At 41.9% G+C, this 14,160-nt stretch overlaps 1 protein-coding gene across 1 annotated transcript in view; it reads right to left on the reverse strand.

Moving 5' to 3' along the window:
• Nucleotides 1-11,050: 11,050 nt before the first annotated feature.
• TCF4 (transcription factor 4) overlaps nucleotides 11,051-14,160 on the reverse strand; it is a 45,163-nt gene continuing 42,053 nt past the window's right edge. Inside the window, exon 19 of the mRNA XM_065747119.1 lies at nucleotides 11,051-11,719. The gene's annotated coding sequence lies outside the window, so the exon portion shown is untranslated. The remainder of the gene's footprint in view (nucleotides 11,720-14,160) is intronic.

The raw sequence follows: 14,160 nt of genomic DNA on the forward strand, positions 1-14,160 counted from the left end.
TTTTCATACACAGGATCCAGAAATTTCATCCCTTTCATACATGGCGTCCAGCACTTCCTTCCCTCTCCTCCAGCAGATCCAGCAAGTTCTTTCCTTTCCTATATGCGATCCAACACTTCCTTCCCTTTCCTACATGAGATCCATAACTTCCTTCTCTTTCCTACAGTAGATCAAGGACTTCCGTCTCTTTTTTTACAGCAGATCCAGCAGTTTCTTCACCCTTCTGCAGTGGATCCAACACTTCTTTTCCTACATGGGACCCAGTACTTCCTTCCCTTTCCTACATGTGATCCAGCACGTCCTTTCCTCACATACATGGGATGTAGCAATTCCTTCCCTTTCCTATATGGGATCCTGTACTTCCTTTGTTTTCCTTCATGTTATCCAGGACTTCCCTCCCTTTACTACATGGCATCCACCACTTCCATCTCTTTTTTACAGTGGGTCCAGTGCTTTCTTCCTGCTCCTGTTGTAGATTCAACACTTCCTTCCCTCTCCTCCAGTGTTTACAACACTTCCTTCTCTGTTTCTACATGGGATCCATAACTTCCTTCCCATTCCTACATGGTATCTAGCACTTCCTTCCCTTTCCTACATGGGGCCCAACACTTCCTTCCCCCTCCTCCAGCAGATCCAGCACTTCCTTCCCATTCCTACATGTCATCCAACACTTTCCTCTCTTTTCTACATGGTGTCCAGCACATCCTTCCCTTTCCTACTTTGCAAAGATCTAGCATATCCTTCCCTTTCCTGCATGCAATCCAGCACTTCCTTCCCTCTCCTCCTGTGGATACAGCACTTCCTTCTCTTTTCTACATGGGATCCATCAGTTCCTTCCCATTCCTACATGGTATCTAGCACTTCCTTCTCCTTCCAACATGGGATACAGCACTTCCTTATCCTTTCCAACATGGGATCAATACTTCTTTCCCTAGCCTACAAGGGATCCTTCACTTCATAATGTTTTTTACTGCAGAACCAGCACTTCCTTCCCTCTCTTCCAGTGAATACAGCTCTTCCTTCTCTTTCCTACATGGGATCCAGCACTTCCTTCTTTTTTCTATATGGGGTCCAGTACTTCCTTCCCACTCCTCCAGTGGATCCAGTACTTCATTCTCTTTCCTACAGGAGTTCCGTAACTTCCTTCCCTTACCTACATTGGATCCAGCAGTTCCTACCAATTACTACTTGTCATCCACCACTTTCATTTCCTTTCATTTCCTGCATGTTATCCAGCACTTCCTTCCCTTTCCTTCATGGGATCCAGCACTTTCTTACCCTTTTTAAAGCAGATCCAGCACTTCCTTCCCTCTCCTGCTGCAGATGCAACTCTTCCTTCCCTTTCCTACACGGGATCCAGCACTTCCTTCCCTTTCCTACACGGGATCCAGCACTTCCTTCCGTTTCCTACACGGGATCCAGTACTTCCTTCCCTTTCCTACACGGGATCCAGCACTTCTTTCATTTTCTTACACGGGATTCAGCACTTCCTTCCCTTTCCTACATGGGATCTAGCACTTCCTTCCATTTCCTACATGGGATCTAGCACTTCCTTTTCTTTCCTACATGGCATCCAGCACTTCCTTCCATTTTCTAAATGCTATCCAACACCTCCTTCCCCTTCCTACATGGCATCCAGCACTGCTTTCTATCTCCAACTTGGGATCCAGAACTTCCTTCTCTTTATTGCAGTGGATCCTGCATTTCCTTCTCTTTTCTACATGGGGTCCAGTAATTTCTTCCTTCTCATCCAGTGGATCCAGTACTTTCTTCTCATTCCTGCATGTGATCCAACACTTCCTTCCCTTTCCTGTATGGAATACAGCAATTCCTTCCCTTTCCTACATGGGATCCAGCACTTCCTTCCATTTCCTACATGTTATCCACCACTTTCTTAAATTTCCTTCATGGGATTCAGACTTCTTTCCCTTGCCTACATGAGATCTTTCACATTGTATTTTTTACTGAAGATCCAACAATTCCTTTCCTCTCCTACATTGGAGACAACACTTCCTTCCCTTTCCTACATGGATTCATTACTTCCTTCCATTTCCTGCATGTGATCAAGCACTCCCTTCTCTTTTTTTTTTTTACAGCTGATCCTACACTTCCTTCCCTTTCCTACAACGGATCCAGCAATTCCTTCCCTCTCTTGCTGAGTATCCAGCACTTCCTTCCCTTTCCTACATTGGATCCAACACTTTTTTCTCTTTTTACAGTGGATCCCGCACTTCCTTTTTTTCCTTCATGGGATCCAGCACTTCCTTCCCTTTCCTACATGGGATCCAGCATTTTATTCTCTTTTCTAGATGGGATCCTGCACTTCATTCTCTTTTTTACAGCAGATCCAGCACCTCCTTCCCTCTCCTTCCACAGATCCAACACTTCCATCCCTTTCTCACATGGGATCCAGCACTTCCTTTCCTTTCTTATATAGGATCCTGCAATTCCTTCCACTTTATACATGTTATCCATCACTTCCTTCCCTTTCCTTCATGGCATTCAGACTTATTTCTCTTGCCTACATGGGATCCTGTACTTCATTCTCTTTTTTTTTTTTTTACTGCAGAACCAGCACTTCCTTTCCTGTGCTCCATTGGATGCAGAACTTCCTGCAGTTTCCTACATGGGGTCTGTGACTTCATTCTCTTTCCTAATTTGGATCCAGTGCTTCCTTCACTTCCCTACGTGGAATACAGCACTATCTTCTCTTCTCTACATGGGATCAAGCAATTCCTTCTCTTTCCTACTTCAGATCCAGTAATTCTTTCCCTTGCCTACTAGGGATCCTGCACTTCCTTGCCTTTCTTACCTGGGATCCTGCACTTCCTTCCCTCTCCTGCTGCAGATCCAGGACTTCCTTCCTTCCTGTACTTCCTTCTCTTTCCTACATGGGATCTATGACTTCCTTCCCTTCCCCACATGATATACAGTACCTCCTTCCCTTTTCTGCATGAGATCCAGCACTTCCTTCCATTTCATACATGGGATCCAGTACTTCCTTCCCTTTCCTACAGTGGATCCTGCACTTCCTTTTCTTTCCTACATTGGATCCAGCACTTCTTAACCTTGTCTACATGGGATCCAGCTGTTCCTTCCCTTACCCACATGGGATCCAGCACTTCCTTTAATTTCCTACATGTTATCAGCACTTCCTTCCCATTACTACATGGGATCCTGGACTTCCTGCCCTTTTCTACATGTAGTCCAGTACTTCCATCCCTCTCCTACAGTGGATCCTGTACTTCCTTCTCTTTCCTACATGAGATCAAGCACTTCATTCTCTTTCCTTCAGCAGATCCAGCACTTCTTTCCCTTTCCTTCATGGGGTCCATAACTTTCTTCTCTTTCTAACATGGCATCCAGCACTTCCGTCTCTTTTTCACAGTGGATCCTGCAGTTAGTCCCTTTCCCACATGGGATCCAGCACTTCCTTCGATTTCATAGATGGGATCCTGCACTTCCTTGCCTTTCTTACCTGGGATCCAGCACTTCCTTCTCTTTTCTACATGGAATCCAGTACTTCCTTCTTTTTTTCTACATGGAGTCCAGCACTTCGTTCTCTTTCCTATATGGTATTCAGCACTTCCCTCTTTTTTCTACATATGGTCCAGCACTTCCTTCCCTCTCCTGTAGTGAATACAGCACTTCCTTCTCTTTTTTACTGTGGATCCAGCACTTCCTTCCCTTTCCTAAGTGGAATCCAGCACTTCCTGTTTCCTACATGGGATCCTGTACTTTCTTCTCTTTTTTATAGTGGATCCAGCACTTTTTTCCCTTTCCTAGATAGGATCCACCACTTCTCTTTCCTCCAGGGGATCCATCCAGCACTTCCCCTTCTTCCTCATTCTGCTTCCTCTTACTTGCTGGCAGCCCTGCATGACTGAGTCACTCCCATGTGCTGCATACAGTCCCCTTTCCATTTTACCTGTGGTCAAAGTGCACAAAGAGAGGCAGGAATCTATGTGACAACCCTACAGAATCTATGTGGCAGAGGGGTGGAACTATGGGTCAGAGGGAAGGGAATATCTGGGGCAGCCCAACAGAATCTATGGTGCAGAGGGGAGGGGATCTATAGGGCAGTGGGGTGGGGATCTATGAGGCAGCCCCAAAAACTCTATGGGGCAGCTGTGGGGGATCTATGGGGCATCCCCACATGGATTTACGGGACAGAGGACTAAGGATCTGTGGGGCAACCCCATATGGTTCTATGGGGTTATTTGTGGGGATGTAACAGGCAGCCCCACATGGATCCACGGGGCAGAGGGGTGGGGATCTATACTGGCAAATCTATACTCAAAGGTTGCAGTCTTGGGGTCAAAGGTCACATTATAGGACGAAAGGTCTCAGTTATGGCGTCAGAGGTTGTATCTTGAGGTCAGAGGTCGTATCTTGGAGTCAACATTCAAATCTTGGATTTTAAGGTCAAATATTGAGTTCAAAGGTCAAATATTGGTGTCAAGTCACTACTTTAGGGTCAAAGGTCACATTTTAGGGTTGAGGTCGCATTTCAGGGTCAAAGGTCATACAGTCATATTTTTGGGTTAAAGGTCACAGGTTTGTGGTCAAAGGTCATACTTCTGTGGTCAAGGTCGTCTCCTGTGGTCAAAGGTCTTATTTTGGGGACAAAGGTTACATTTCTGGTGTCAAGGGTCACATTTTAGCTTCAGAGGTGGTCAAAACTAACATTTATGGGTCTAATGTTGAATTTTGGGGTCAAAGGTCACAGGTCTGGTGGTCAAGGGTCATATTTGGGGATCAGAGGTCACATTTCTAGGCATAGGTCATATCCTGGGGACAAAGGTCACATCTTGGTTCTAAGGTCACAGGTTTGGGGTAAAAGCTCATATCTTGGGATCAATGGTCATATCTTGGGTTCACAGATGCGAATTTGGGGTCAAAGGTCATTTTTGGGGTGAAATATCACAGGTTTAGGATCTATGTGGGTGAAGTGTGGGGATCTATGGGGCAGCCTTACAGAAGTAATGGGGCACAGGTGCACAGATCTATGGGGCATTCCCACATGGATCTAAGGGGCAGTGGTGGGTGGGGTCAAAGGTCACAGTTTTGGGGATTAAACCTCACATGTTGGGGTCAAAGATCGCAGGTTTGGGCTCAAAGTTCACAATTTGGGGCCAAAGTAAAAATATATTGGGGTCAAAGTTTGCAGGTTTTGTGTCAAAAGTCGTATCTTGAGGTCAAAGGTCGTATCTTGGGGTCAATGTTCAAATATTGGGTTCAGAGGTAAAACGGTGTCAAAAGTCACTGCTTTGGGGTCAAAGATCATATTTTAGGGTCGAGGTCACATATCTGGGGTCAGAGGTCACCTTTTAGGGTTAAAGGTGAAATGGTGTCAAAGTTCAAATTTTGGGGTCAAAGGACAAATGTTGGGACCAAAGGTCATATGTTCAGGTCAAAGGTCACAGGTTTGAGAAGCAAAATTCACATTTCTGGAGGCAAATGTCAAATGTTGGGGTCAAAAACGCACATTTTTGTGGTCGAAGGTCCAATGTTGGGCTCAAAGGTCATATATTGGGATCAGAAGTCAGAATTTGGGGTCAAAGGTTATGGGCTTGGTGTCAAACGTCATATCCTGGCATATAAGATCATAGGATTGAGTGTCCAAGGTCATATATTGGGGTAAAAGGTCACAACTTTGGGGGTCCAAAGGTCATAATTTGGGATCACATTTCACAGATTTTGGGGACAAAGTTTGCAGATTTGAGGATCAAAGGTCACATTTTGGGGTCAAATTAACTCTTCTGGGTCAACAATGCACATTTCTGGTGTCAAAGGTGATATCTTTGGGACAAAGGTCAAAATCTGGGCTCAAAGGTCACCATTTTGGGTCAAACTGAACATTTTGGAGGTTAAAGGTCATTTCTTTGAGTCAAAGGTAGCAGGTTTGGGGTCAAAGATTGACATTTTGGAGTTAAAGGTCATGTTTTGGGGAAACAGGTAGTAAGCTTTGGGTCAAAGGTCACCATTTGGGGTCCAAAACACACATTTCTGGGGTCAAAGGTTACATTCTGGGATCAAAGGTCACATCTTTGGGATGGCAGCCCCACCCAATCTACGAGGCAAAGCTGTGGGGGGGTCCATCATCTCTGTGACTCCAGAGTACCTTCCTTCCCCTGCCCTTCATCTGTGTGACCCTGGAGGACACCCCATCACCCATGTCCTTGTGTCCTCTCTATGATCTTGGGAGGACCCTCCCTTCATCTCTATGACCCTGGAGAACTGCCCCGCACCTCACCCCCCCCCTTCATCTCTATGACCCTGAAGGACTCTCCCAACCCACTGCCTTTCATCTCTGACTCTGGGGGTCTCTCCTTCCCACCGCCCTTCATCTCTATGATCTTGGAAGACACCCATGTCATTTCTATAACCCGGAGGACCCTCCCACCCCAATGCCCTTTCTCTATAACCTTGAAGGGTCCCCCTTCACCTCTATCACCCCGAAGGACCTCCCCCAGCCCCCCAGTGACCCCCAAGAACCCCCCCCCGGCGGCCTTTAGCAAAAAAAAACGCCACATTTATTGCTACAGAAACGCTCATGGGACGCGACAGCATCGAGAAAACTACAGACAAACCCCACCCCCACCCCCCACCCCCTCCTCTTTCTCCTCCTCTTCCTCTTCCTCCCCCCACCCCCACCCCCACCCCCACCCCCTTCCCTTCATCCCCCACTGCAACCCAATGGGCTCCAATGGGGGCTCTCCTCGTTAACAGCACTACTAATCATTATCGTCATCAGAACAAACAATTAAGGAGGGAGCTATCGCTCGGCATCGCCCGGATCGAGGCACGTCGTTCTAGTCCTAATCCCTTATTAGTAGTAGTATTAGCGTTAATAATAATTAGCGTTAATGAATGAAGGAATCCCCATCGCTCCTCATTATCAGCGCTCCTTCGGCTGCTGCTGCTTTTCTTCTTGGCCTTTTGGGGCCGTTTTTCTTTCGCCTTTTTTGTCTCTTTTTGTTTTCCTTTTTTAATTCCTCTTTTTTTGTCTTTTTTCTGATTTTTTTCTTTTTTTTCTTTTTTTCCTTCTTTTTCCTTTTTTTTGTCTTTTTTTTCCTTTTGATTCGTCATTCCTTTTTTATTCTTTATTTGTTGCCATTTTTTTCTTTTCCTTTTTTTTGCCTTTTTTCTTTTTCCTTTTTTTTAGATCTTTTTTACTTTTTTGTAGTTTTTTTCCTTTTTTTCCCCTTTTTACCATTTTTTTTCTTTTTTTTCCTTTTTTTCCTTTTTTTTTGTTTTTTGCCTTTTTAATTTTTTATTTATTTTCATTTTCCTATTTTTTTTCTTTTTTTTTCCTTTTTCCCTTTTCCCTATTTTCCTTTTCTCCCTTTCCCTTTTTTCCCATTTCCCTTTTTTCTTTTTCCCCTTTCCCCCTTCTTCTATTTTTTTTCTTTTTTTTCCCCTTTTTTCTCCTTTTCCCTGTTACTTCCTTTTTTCCCCTTTTCCTTTTCTTCCCTTCCCCCTTTTCTTCCTTTTTACTTTTTTCTTTTCCTTTTTCCCTTTTTCCATTTTGTCCTTTTATTTTTTCCTTTTTTCCTTTTTTCCCCTTAACATTTTTATCTTTTCCTCTTTTTCCACTATTTTTCCTTTTTCCATTTCTTTTTCCTCATTTTTGTTTTTCCCTTTCTTCTTTTTTTCCTTTGCTTTACCCCTTTTTACCCTTTTTTTTTCGTTTCAGTCCTTTTACCTCATTCTTCTCTCTTTTATCCTTTTCGGTTTTTTTTCCCATTTATTCTTCCATTTTATTTTTCCCCCTTTTCTTCTTTTGTTTCCTTTTTTCATATTTCCCTCTTCTTTTCCTTTTCCCATTTTTTTTCCACTTGTTCCTTTTTTCTTTTTCCCATTTTTCCCTTTTCCCCCTATTTTCCCATTTCCTTTTTCCCTTTTCCCATTTCCTTTCCCCCTTTCCCCAATTTTCCCTTTCCCCCTTTTGCTCCATTTCCATTTCCTTTTTCCTTTCCACCATCCCCTCTTTTCCCCCTTTTCCCATTTCCTTTCCCCTTTTTCCCCCATTTTTCCCACTTTTTCTCCCTTTTCCCATTTTCCCGTTTCCTTTTTCCCTTTCTTCCCTTTTCCCTATTTTCCCCTTTTCCCTTTTCCCATTTACTTTCCGCCCTTTCCCCCTTTTTCCCATTTCCTTTCCTCATTTTCCCCTTATTTCCCCCGTTTTTCCCCCTTTTCCCATTTACTTTCCCCCGTTTTTCCCCTTTTCCATTCCATCCTTCCCCAATCCCTCCCCCCCGCAAAAAAAAAAACCAAAATAAAACCCCACAACCGGAAAACACCATTCGGCATCACCAGATCCCCTTAATGAGCACGTTCGTTAATTAGCGGGCGGCGGATCATTAGCATGCCGGCAATTAAATCCCTTTAATTAGCCGACCCGATCCAACCCCGCCAAAGGCAACTGGAGTGCGCGGCCCCACCGCGTTCTGAGAGCCCCCTGGGACGTGAATATGGCTTCGCTCATTAGCGCTTCGCTTCATTAGCCGCTAACGAAGCCTCATTTACGTAGCGGATCAACACACCTCATTTGCATATGCCGGCCCACACCGACGGCGGCCATCTTGCCCTTGGAGGAGGGAGAATCCCAAGCCTCATCGCCTCCTCGTGCTCCTCGTTAGCCTTAACGAGCTCGCCCCACTCCTCGTTAGCTAATGAGAGCTTAATTAGGCCTCCGTCTCAAGCACGGGCTGCTTTTCCCCAATGGAAAAAAAGCCAATGGGACGGACGGGCGTAGAGAAGACATCCATGGGCCCGATGGCCCCCATAGGGACGGCCCCAAACGAAGCGCTAATTAAGCGAATGAGTTCGTTAAAGCCGAGCCGTCCATTTCCGTTTCCCGTTCGGGGAAGGCACAGCGGTAACATCGGAGCACACGATTGGACTCTGCTTCAGTCGATCCCCATTGGGTGGTCGCCAAACTGGAAGTGACGACACGAGTGGAAGGGGGAGGGGGAGGGGAAAGGGGGGAGGGAGCAGAAAGGGAGAGGGGGAGGGGAGGGGGGAACTCCCCCCCTCCCCCCTTTAAAAAGTCCCTATTTACAGTAAAGTCTCCTTTGGGAAAAAAAAAAAAAATTCTTTTTTTTAAGTATGTATCTTACAGGACCCAAAAGAAAAAAAAAAAATTTTACGTATCTTGCAGGACCAAAAAAAAATTGTTTTTTGATGTATGTTACAGGACCCCCCCAAAAAAATTATTAGTATTTTTAATATGTATCTTACAGGACCCAAAAGAAAAAAAAATTATGTAGCTTGCAGGACCTCTCCAAAAATTTTATGTATTTTACAGGAACACCAATTTTTTTAATGTATCTTACAGGACCCAAAAGGAAATTATCATCATCATCATTATTGTTATTATTTCCTTTCACATTTTAGAGGACCTAAATAAAATTTTATATTTTTTTTAAAGTATCATAAAGGACCCAAAAAGAAATTATTTTATATATATATATAAATATATATATAAATATATATATCTATATATATTTGCATCTTGCAAGACCCAAAAAGAAATTATTACTATTATTAGTTTTTATTTATGCATTCTACATGACCGAAAAACGTTTGTTTTTTCTAATGTATCTTAAGAACACCCGATTCTTTTTTTTTTTTTTAGGTATCTTACAGGAACCAAAAGAGGGAAAAAAAAAGTATCTTACAGGACCCTCCCACCAAAATAATTTCTTTTTAAAGCATCTTACAGGATCCAATAGGAAATTATTATTGTTACTATTATTGTTATTATTATTATTATTTTGCATTTTGCAGGACTGCCTCCCAAAATTGTATTTTTTTATATATCTTACAGGATCCAAAAGGGAAAAAAAATGCTTTTTGAATGTATCTTACAGGATCCTAAACAACTCACTTTCAATGTATATTAGAAGACCCTAAAAGAAATGAATTTTTTTTAATGTATCCTACAGGACCCAAAATTTTTTTTTTTTTTAGGATGCAAATAATTTTTTTTTGTTTTGTTTTGTTTTTTTTTTCATCTTGCAGGACCCCTGCCTCCTCCCCCCAAGAACTGTTTTTTTAATGTATCTTAGAGGATCCAAAAGGATTTTTTTTTTATCTTACAGAACCCCCCAAAAATATTTTTTAATCTATCTTACAGGACCCAAAAGGAAATTAATATTATTATCATTATTATTATTATAGTATTTTTTTTCTGTATCTTACAGAACCCAAAAGAAACTTTTTTTGTTGTTTTCTTGTTTTCTTTAATATATATATGTATATATATATATATATATATATATATATATCTTACAGGACCTCCCAAAAAATTATTCTTTCTCTTTTTCTGTATCTTACAGGACCCCCCAAAAAATTACTTTTTTTTTTTTTTTTTTTTTTTTACATCTTACAGGATCCAAAAAAAAAAATATTTTTTTTATATCTTCCAGGACGAACAAAAAAAAATATTTCTTATAGCTTGACCCAAAAAACAAATTCTTTCTCTATATCCTACAGGAGCCTCCCCCAAAAAATTATTCTTTTTTTTTCCTGTATCTTCCAGGACCCCCCAAAAATCATTTTTTTTTCCTGTTGCTTTTTTTATTGTACACTTTTCAGGACACCAAATTTTAATTTTTTTTTTTATCTTCCAAGACCCCTAAAGGTTTTTTTTTGTTTTCCATTTTCCAGGACCCAAGAAAATTTTTGTTTTTACATCTTCCAGGACCCCCAAGAGTTTTTTTTTAATCTATCTTACAGAACCCCCCCAAAATTGCTTTTTTAAATCTTCCGCAACCCATTTTTTTCTTTTTATATCTTCCAGGACCCTCCTAACATTATGTATTAATATTATTATTGTTATTATTATTTTTTTCATCTTTCACGACCCATTTTTTTTAATCTTTCCAGGACCCTTCAGAAATAATAATAATAATAATATTTTTTAACATGTTTCACGACCCCCAGATTATTATTATTTTATGTATCTTCCAGGACACCTCACCCCGCAAAAAATCATAATATAAATTTTTTTCATTTCCCAGAACCCCTCCCCCCCAAAAAAAATCATTTTTTCCTGTGGGTATTTTTTTCTTTTGTTATCTATCTTCCAGGACCCAAAAAAAAGCTCTACGTTCATTTCTCCCTCTACATCCCCCTCTCTCTCCCTCTAATAATCATTAATAATAATTATTAATTCCTAATCGAGCCCCCGCCCGTTCCTCCCACCCTATGGCTAACGACGTCCTCATTAGCTTGTTATTAATTAAGCCACTAATTAATGAAGACGCACGTGCGCTCCACGCGCTCCCACCCGAAGTACACTTCGATCCGCCATTATTGCGAGTTAATGAGTTTTTAATGAAACGCCCTTTTTCTCTCGCTCATTAAGCCGCCTAATTAAGGACTAATAATTAAGAATCGCTCGGCGCTTTTTATTAATGACTTTCGGCTTTTTTCCTTTTCGGTCCCGAAAGGAATTGAGGCACAAAATCACGTTAATCCCACAGTGTGGGGGGGGGAGGAGAGCTGAGAACGGGCAGCTCAGCTTTAAATTGCGCTCATTAATGAATCGCTCCGCGCTCATTAATTAATTAATCGCGCTGCTTAATTGATCTCAGTGCGTCTGCAGTGCTTAATGAGTCAGACTTGTCTTAGGGAATGAAATAAAGGAGGGGGGGGGAGAGGGGGGGGGATGGAAGGAGGCGGTTGCTCACTATGCAGCAACTAGGACCTGGAAGGGAGGCGGAGGGGAATTAATGAAGCTAATAAGGCTAATTAATAGGCCTAATAATGAGGCTAATGGCCCCAAATGATAACCCGCATGACCCAGATGACCCAAAAAACGAGAAACCTGATTGCACTAATGACCCTAATGATGCAAATAACCTGATTAATAACCCCTAATTATAAACCTAATGACCTTAATGACCCGAATTATAACCCTAATAACCCAAGTAACAACCGTAATAACCCCAACAATAAACCAAATAACCCTAATAGTAATGAAAAAAACCCTTATAACCCAACTAATAATCCTAATAACCTGAATAACCCCAAAACCACTAAAAACCCAAATAATAATCCTAATAACCTAAATAATAATCCTAATACACCTAATATTAACCCAAATAACCCTACTGACACCCCTAATAACTGGAATAATGTGATAATTTCCCAAATAACCCTAATACCCCTAGTAATAACCCTAATGCTTCTAATAATAACCCAAATAACCCTAACAACAACCCAAATAGCGCTAATAATAATCTTAATAACAACACTAATATTCCTAATAGTACTCCTAATAACTCTAATAACAATTCTAATAACCCCAATAATAACCCTAAAAGCCCTAATAATAAACCTAAAAACCCTGATGACCCAAATAATCCAAATCTTAATAACCTTAATAACACTAATAATAACCCGATTTAATAACTCAAGTAATAACCGTAACAGCAACAGTAATAACCCTGACAATATCCCTACTAAGCCTAATAACACATCTAGTAAACACGAATAATAAACCTAATGCCCCTAATAATAATCTTAATACTTCTAATAATAACCCAAATAACCCAATGATAACCCTAATAACCATAACCATATTATCTCTAATAAAAACTAGAACGACCCTAATAACTCTGATAACCCTAATAACACATACACCGATAACCCAAACAAGAATACTTCAATAGTAATTCTATTATTCTTAATAATAAAACTAATAACTCCCCAACCCTCTAATAATCCTCAAATAACCCCCTAACTTCTCCCTAATCCCACTAATAATCCCTTAATAACCCAGGTAACAGCCCCTTAATTTCTCCTGAATTACAATAACAAACCCAATACCCCACAGCCCCCTAATAACCCTCTAATAATCCCCCAATAACCCTCTAATACCCCTTGAATCCCCATAATATTCCTCTAATAACTCCCAATAACCCCAATTCCTCTCCAAACCCCCTAATAAGCCCCTAATAACCGCAAATAATCCCTAACAGCGCCCTAATGTCCCATACAATGCCCCCAATAACCCCTAATAACACCGTAATATCCCATCCAATGTCCCTAATACCCCTTCTAATAACCCCTAATACACACCAATCCCCCTAATATCCTCCAATCCCCCACATAACCTGCTAATACCCCCCTGATCCTCCCCGAATACCCCCTATTTCCCTAATAACCCCCCAATCCCTCTAATAATCCCCTAATAACCCCCTAATACCCAATAATAACCCCCTTATACCCCCACAATCCCTCCAGTAACTAATAGCCACTTAATGCCCCCCTAATACCACCCACGCCCCCTAATAACCCCCAATACCCCCTAATATCTCTCAATCTCCCTAATAACCCCATATAACTCTCTAATGCCCCCAATACCCCTCAATACCTCCCATCCTCCTAATAAACCCCTAATTACCTCCAATTCCTCTAATAATCCCCTAATACCCACTAATAACCCTACAATACCTCCTAATAACCCTCAAATAACCCCTCAATACCCCCTAATAACCCTCTAATACCACCTAATGCTCCCCAATAATCCCCCAATACCCCCTAATATCCCTCTCATAATCCCCCAATAACCCCCCAAGACTACCCAATTCCCCCTGATGACCCCTTAGTACCCCCCTAATACCCTGCCAGAACTCCTACTCCCCCTAATAAACCCCTAATAACCCACTAATACCTCCTGATAACACTGTAATAGCTCCTAATACTCCTCTTATAAACTCACCTTGCCCTCCTCATATCTGCCTCATGTGTTTGGCTCTGTCTCCCGTGGCTCCCCCCCGTTCCCCTAATAACCACCTCATACCCCCCAGTAACCCCCTAATGCCCCTGATCCACATAATAACCCCCCAGTCCCCCTAATAACCCCCTAATACACACTAGTAACTCCCTAATACCCCCCACAGCTGGTCTAATATCCCCCTTATGCCCCCCAAAAGCCCCCTAATAGACCCTGATAATCCCCTAATACCCCCTAATAACCCTCAATCCCCCTAATAACCCCCTGCAATCCCTCTAATAATCCTCTTGTACCCCCCAATACCCTACAATCCTCCCTAATACACCACAGTCCTCCCTAATACCTCCATAATACCTATAATAATTCCCTAATACCCCCTCCTTAATATTCCCCAGTCCCCCTAGTAA

The sequence above is a fragment of the Cyrtonyx montezumae genome, unplaced genomic scaffold, assembly GCF_038088225.1.
Source record: "Cyrtonyx montezumae isolate F1298 unplaced genomic scaffold, pur_monq_1.0 scaffold_41, whole genome shotgun sequence".
Classification (NCBI taxonomy): domain Eukaryota; kingdom Metazoa; phylum Chordata; class Aves; order Galliformes; family Odontophoridae; genus Cyrtonyx; species Cyrtonyx montezumae.